The sequence below is a fragment of the Triticum urartu genome, chromosome 4 (assembly GCF_003073215.2).
Source record: "Triticum urartu cultivar G1812 chromosome 4, Tu2.1, whole genome shotgun sequence".
NCBI classification, from domain to species: domain Eukaryota; kingdom Viridiplantae; phylum Streptophyta; class Magnoliopsida; order Poales; family Poaceae; genus Triticum; species Triticum urartu.
The window spans coordinates 299518047-299525701 of NC_053025.1; positions in this window are offsets into that span (position 1 = coordinate 299518047).

Genomic DNA, 7655 nt, shown 5'->3' on the forward strand with positions numbered 1-7655 from the left:
CCCATGGAGGAGGTAGCTCGCACAATCACAAAGGCACCAAGAATGGAAATGGCAATGGAGGAAGCAATGGCTAGAATCGCACCAACCCATCAACCCCAGCCAAGAAGGATCTGAGCCAAGTCACTTGCTTTAAGTGTCAGAAGACCGGACATTATGCCAATGAATGTCCTGAAGGCCAAAATGGCAATCGAAGTTCTAGGAAGAAGCCGAACCCTTTCAACAGGGGACAGGTGAACCACGTTAGCGTGGAGGAGGTTGAAGCTCAGCCCGAGGCAGTAATAGGTAAGTTTCTGGTTAAGTCATTTACTGCACTCGTTCTTTTTGATACTAGTGCATCGCATTCATACATCTCAAGGGGATTTGTGGATAAGTATAAACTATCAACCCAAGCCCTTAGGTCACCCATGTTAGTAACCTCGCCTGGAGCAGAGTATGTGGCTAGTCTATGGTGTGATCGGTTACCATTAAGGATTGGTAACTATGTTTTTCCCTCAGACCTAATAGTATTGGAATCCCAAGGATTGGATGTGATATTAGGCATGGATTGGTTATCAAAGTATGAAGGGAATATTGAATGTGCTAGTAAGTCAATTTTGCTTACCACCCCAGAAGGGAGAAGGATCAAGTATGTATCCCGGCATGTGCCAAAGAGGACTCAAGTAAATTGCCTAACAGGAGTTGTGCAGGAGGAAGTACCAGTGGTAAGGGATTTTCTTGAAGTATTTCTAGAGGAGTTGCCAGGCATGCCACCGGATAGAGATATTGATTTTTGATTGAGCTATTGCCAAACACAGGCCCAATATCAAAGAGACCATATAGGATGCCAGCAAAGGATTTGGTGGAAATTAAGAAGCAGATTAAGGAGTTACTGGATAAGGGATATATTCGCCCAAGTTCTTCGCCTTGGGGATCGCCCGTACTACTAGTGGAGAAGAAAGATGGATCGTTAAGGATGGTTGTTGATTATCGAGGATCGAATGAAGTAACGATCAAGAACAAGTACCCACTACCAATGATTAATGATCTGTTTGATCGATTGCAAGGAGCTAAGGTATTTTCCAAGATCGATCTGTGATCTGGATACCACCAGTTGAAGATTCGAGAACAGGATATTCCGAAGACAGCTTTGACTACCAGGTATGGGCTGTACGAGTATACTGTTATGTCATTTGGTCTGACTAACGCACCTTCCTATTTTATGAACATGATGAACAAAGTGTTTATGGAGTTTTTGGATAAGTTCCTCGTAGTGTTCATTGATGATATCCTGGTTTATTCGAAGAATGAAGAGGAACATAAGGAGCATTTGTGTTTGGTACTTGGAAAGCTCAGAGAACATCAATTATATGCCAATTTCAGCAAATGTGAGTTTTGGTTGAATGAAGTAGGATTCCTCGGACATGTTATATCTGGAGAAGGTATAGCAGTAGATCCCACTAAAGTTGATACCATGACCAAGTGGGAAGCCCCAACAACAGTTGGAGAGATCCGGAGTTTTCTTGGACTCGCAGGATACTACCGGAGATTTATTGAGAATTTCTCAAAGATTGCGAAGCCTATGACTGAGTTGTTGAAGAAAGATACCAAGTTCATATGGACAGAGGAATGTGAGGCTAGTTTCCAGGAGTTGAAGAAACGTTTGGTTACCTCACCAGTGTTGATTTTTCCAGACCAGACCAAAGATTATGAGGTGTATTGCGACGCTTCACGTCGCGGACTTGGAGCAGTGCTTATGCAGGAAGGGAGAGTTGTTTCATATGCCTCAAGACAACTGAAGCCTCACGAGTTGAATTATGCTACGCATGATTTGGAGTTAGCCGCCGTAGTGCATGCATTGAAAACATGGAGACATTTCCTCATTGGAAATCATTGTGAGGTGTACACGGATCATAAGAGTTTGAAGTACATTTTCACACAGAAGGAGTTAAATCTCAGACAAAGGAGATGGTTGGAGCTTATCAAGGACTATGATATGAGATTGCATTATCACCCTGGAAAGGCTAATGTAGTAGCTGACGCATTAAGCCGTAAGAGCCACGTCAATACATTAATGACGGGAGAAATACCAAGGGAGTTAGAAGAAAATCTTCGTGAACTATGTTTGGAAATAGTTCCGAGAGGCTATGTAGCAGCATTGGAGATTCAGTCAACTTTGATGGATAGAATCAGAGAAGCTCAAACGACTGACAAAGAAATTGCCTCCATTAAGGAGACACTTAGCAAAGGAAAAGCTAAGGGATTTCGTGAGGATGAGCACGATACCCTATGGTTTGAAGACCGCGTTTACGTGCCCAATGACCCGGAGATCAGGAAGTTGATTTTGCAAGAGGCACACGATTCACCATATTCAATTCACCCAGGAAATACCAAGATGTATTTGGATTTGAAGGATATTTTCTGGTGGATCGGAATGAAGAAGGATATTGCGGAGTATGTAGCAGTTTGTGATGTATGTCAGAGAGTAAAGGCAGAGCATCAGAAGCCAGCAGGATTGTTACAACCATTGCCGATACCCGAATGGAAGTGGGATAAGCTAGGCATGCATTTTATCATGGGATTGCCCAGGACTCATTCAGTCTATGACTCGATTTGGGTTGTAGTTGATTGATTGATGAAAGTAGCTCATTTCATCCCAGTAAAGACCACTTATACCAGTGCTAAGTTGGCAAAGATATACATGACCAGGATCGTATGTCTGCATGGAGTTCCAAGGAGTATTGTATCAGATAGAGGAACCCAGTTTACTCAAAGTTCTGGAAGCAGTTGCACGAAACTTTGGGTACCAGGCTAGAGTTCGGTACAACTTTTCATCCACAGACAGATGGACAGACCGAGAGAGTAAATCAGATTTTGGATGATATGCTGAGAGCTTGTGCGCTAGATTATGGATCTAGTTGGGACGATAATTTTCCATATGCAGAGTTCTCTTACAACAACAGTTACCAAACCAGTTTAAAGATGGCCCCTTTCGAAGCTTTGTATGGAAGGAGGTGCAGGACACCGTTATCGTGGGACGAAGTTGGAGACTGCCAGTTGTTTGGACCTGACTTGATTAAAGAGTCTGAACAGAAGGTGAAGTTGATTCGCGATAGGCTCAAGATAGCCCAGTCCAGGCAGAAAAGTTATGCAGATTCTAAACACAAGGAGGCAGTTTACGAAGTCGGAGATAGAGCTTATCTTCAAGTATCTCCACTTCGGGGAACAAAGCGTTTTGGAGTTAAAGGGAAGTTAGCGCCACGATTTGTAGGACCATATCGAGTTTTGGAGAGTATGGGGAAGTGGCCTACAAGTTGGAATTGCCCAAAGGATTGTCAGGAGTTCATGACGTGTTCCACGTTTCTCAGTTAAAGAAATGTCACGCGGAGATGGCTGACATACCTTTGAGAGACACGGTGCCATTGGAAACTATTCAGTTGGATAACGATTTGACGTACGAGGAGAAACCAATTAAGATTCTTGAGTTTGCCAGCCGAGTTACTCGCACCAAGGTTATCAAGTTTTGTAAAGTTCAGTGGAGCCACCACACGGAGGATGAAGCCACCTGGGAACGAGAGGAAGGTTTGCTCAAGGACCACCCTCACCTATTTTCTAACCAACCCGAATCTCGAGGGCGATATTCATCTTAAGGGGGGTAGGTTTGTAACATCCCAAATTTCCAATTTGGAATGTTATACATTAGATCATCTATGCATATCATATTTTATTTTGCATTTTGGTTGATCCTAGAAATTCTACGCAAGTCAATGACCCACGGAGAGAGTTGGGGATTTCGTTATTTTCATATTTGAGTTTTCTCAAATTTTGAGAATAGGATCGTTTGATTTTATTTATTTTATCATCAATTATTTCTATTACAAAAATATGAGAGAGGGAATAAAATGACTTTCCCAAAATAAAGAAATATTGAGGATTTAATAATAAAATCAAATAAGATTTTATTTCGGAGTTTTTCGGTGTTTTATTTGAATTTAGGAAAAATGTGCGTTTTTCAAAATTGCATTTAGGTCCCAAATAAATGTTCACCTTGTGCGGCTTGATTTTAGAAGCCCGTGAAAATTTATTTCGGAATTTTTGGAGTCCGTTTAGTATTTATTTTTATTTTTCTTCCGAGAAAAAAAATATGAGCCGACCTAACCGGGCCGTGTCCGTCCGGGACTCTGGCCCGGCAGGCTTTATAAGCCGAGGAAGCCCACCCGGGCAAACCCTAGCCCCGAGCCGCCCGAGCCGCCGTCCGCCTGCGCCGCCGCCGCCATTGCCGCCATCCCTTGCCGCCACACGCTCGCCGAGGTTCGCCGCCGCCTCGAAATCCGCGCTGTTTTTTTATTTTTTTTCGAAAAACCGTTCGGTTTTTTCGTCGGTTTTTTTAGATTCGGTTTTTTTAAATAGATCTTTTTTTTCGGTTTATTTAAATAGTGAGCGTTCGTCCATTCATTCGTTCTAGCGAACGTTCGTCGTTTTTCTTTTTCTCAGATTAAATCCGCGATTTTTCTGATCGCGATTCCTGATCCGATTTTCGTTTTAGTATAACTTTTCGCTCGTTTATCGGAATCAGGCGATTCAAGCGCCTAGAGTTTCGTCTCGAAACCCTCTATCCGTTTAACCAACTTAAACAAGATTTTGCTACTGTAAAATTTGCCCTAGATCCAGATTAGTAGAACGAAGTTGTTTTCTTTCGCCATTTGACTTTTGTTGTTTCGTTCGATTTGAGTCTTTTTGCCAACCGGAGTTCTTAAGTTGAACCTTCTAGTTAGTTCTCTTATTTGAGTTTTACCCGTGCATTAGATGAGTACTTATTGTATGCTTGTTTGTTTGTCTGCGATAGAATACCCGGAGTGCGCCGCTTGTTACTTCGAATCTCTAGGTTTCCCGGATCATCAGCAAGGCAAGTAACACTTTGATCATACCTTTTCTACTACCCAGTTTTATTGCATTAGATCAAATCCTCACACATTGCATGATTAGGATCTAATTAAATTGTGGGATGGGAAGTAGATGAGGTAGTACCTATTACCTGTTTATTATCAAACCTTTAGAGTTACTTCTGTGTTCGCTTATTATGCCATGCTATGCTAGTAGACGTGGATTGGGTGAGTGATATCCATGACAGATGTGAGTTTTGTTAATTAATGGTTTATCTAAGGTGGCAACTTAAACACACATCTGGGTGGATTGAGGCACCTGGGTATTCCAGGACTTGCCTGTTTTCTTTTGGACCGCCACCCAGGCTTAAAGGGATCATGAGACTATTCATACTAGAAACTTCCGTGTGCAGCCACAAGCTATTATGGGCTCTAGCATAGTTGACTAAGTTGTGCGAACTCTTACAGTGGTAGACTAGCAGATGTAGGGGATGTAGGTGGTACAGTCTACCCGATCGTAAGGTGCTAGCGCTTCTGAAAGACTATGTCTCGGTCATCCGTCTTCTCAAACACCATGTAGTGCGAGAAACCAAACGGAGGTGATCGAGTCTTGTGGGGAAAAGTGTGCAAACCTCTATAGAGTGTAATAAACTAATCATGGTTAGCCGTGTCCCCAGTTATGGACATCTTGAGTATCTAGTACCTGGATTATCATGTGAATCTCAACATGTTACCCTAAATTAATTTTGTTGGGCTTTATTTAATGATGATGCTTAATTGGGATTGAGAATGCTGTCAACCATTCTCAATGTTTAACAACTACCATGATAGTTAAATAAATTTATTCCTTTGAAGTAGGAAAAAATTGGCTTGACGCAAAACTATAACCATAGAGCTTTCCACCAGCCAAATATGCATATAGTATAGCTGTTTCATTCTATTACTCTCTATGTGTTACCTTGCCAGCATATTCCATGTGCTGACCCATTTTCGGGCTGCAACGTTAATGTTGCAGACTTTTCAGACGACGATTAAGGAGTTTTAAGTCGTGATTCTATACTCAGTGATGCCGTTGGAGTTGATGGACTCACTTATCTTCCAAGCCTTCCGCTGTTATCTTTATTAGATGGCCTTAAGCCATAATTATTGTATTAAGTTCTCTTTTGAGACACTCGATGTAATAAGTGTGTGATTGCTACTCTGCTATAAATCCTCTGAGTACTGTGTGGTGTCAGCATTACTGATCCAGGGATGACACCGGAGCACAGAGATTAGACTGTTTGAGGTCTGGTCGCTACAGACACAGACGTTGGTGCTTTTATTGAGAGTTCCATTGCTGGATCACCTGAAAGGTTGATGGCTCGCTTAGTCCCTGGAGACGATGTTAGTCCCATGAATCTCTTCGTTCTCGGACAACTTTTTGCTTTTGGTAGCATCGTGCTACACGCTGATTCGACCGGTCATTTTGGCTAGGTCGACAACTTCGCTCCCAAACACCGGATTTGATTCGGCAATCTGGAGTACGCTGCTGACACACGGGGGGATTTGGTCTTCGTCAGATTCACCACCCCCGTAGACCCTGCCATGCCCACCCTGATGTACGTTCCCGATCCTATCTGTGAATTGGCCCTGATCTAGCAAACGGCTTCGAGCCAGGAAGGACTCCTTAAGAGAGGGGATACTACCCCACCACCGACCGAACTCACATCGGTGGAAACTCCTCCTCCAGCCATCAGGGCAAACCCAGAAGTCATAGGCCAGGATTCGATCTCGACCAAACTCTCCCCCTACGACTCCTTCCTGACCTCAAGCCCGCGCCCCAAGTCAATGTCTGGCTTACAGGCCCCGAGTCTGGTCACCCTTGACATGTAGAATGAGGGGTTAGACCAAATTCAGAAACTAACTATCCAAGAGAACCTACCCTCCGCTTTTGATCGCCGACCCATTGAGGTGTCCGGTAGGGAATTTTACCTCCCGCCCACGACTCACTTGGTAGCCACTGTCTAAGATTTAATCGACATGTTGGACTATAATTCAGAAAACACCGAATACATGGACGAAGATAGTGGGGCCACGACCAATACACATGTTGCCACCCCCATCACTGGCCGCTGGTCAGCCACGTCCACATATGATATGTATACATGGTGGACACTCCCAACGACGGCGAATGCACCCCCAAGAAGGACCAAGACAAGCTTGGAGATGAGCCACCTGAACGTCGAAGGCAGTGCCGTCGATCAAAAGCTCGTCAAAGCCACGCAAGCAACATGGACTCCGGCAGGGGGGAGGGGGCAGCTCCATCGATAATACGGACGACCTCGCCGAAGCCAGGGGTAACAAACACCAGTAGGGTGACCTGCAACACATGAGGACCCACCCAATCCGGAGTACCTCGAGGACATCGATGACAGCAATTACCTCCCATCCTTGGATGAAGAGCCAAGTCTCGGGGAAGAAGATTTCATCCTCCCCGAAGACCCATGTGATCAAGAACGGTTCAATCGAAGGCTCCTAGCCACCACGCGTAGCCTAAAGAAACAAAAACGCAGGATCAAGGCTGAACAGGAAATTCTCAATGATCGATAGTCTCAAGTCCTAGCTGCCGAAGAAGGATACAACCATGAATGGCTAGCCAAAAGTTTCCCAAAGCGATGCTTACTGCCACAGTTCGACGATGAGGCCTTAGAGCCAACACGTCCAAAGTACACCCGCGCGGAACAGTCAAACCGCCCCCCTCGAGGGTGGGACAGGGAAGCTGACGAAGACGAACACCCTGCCACGCCACCTCGTCAT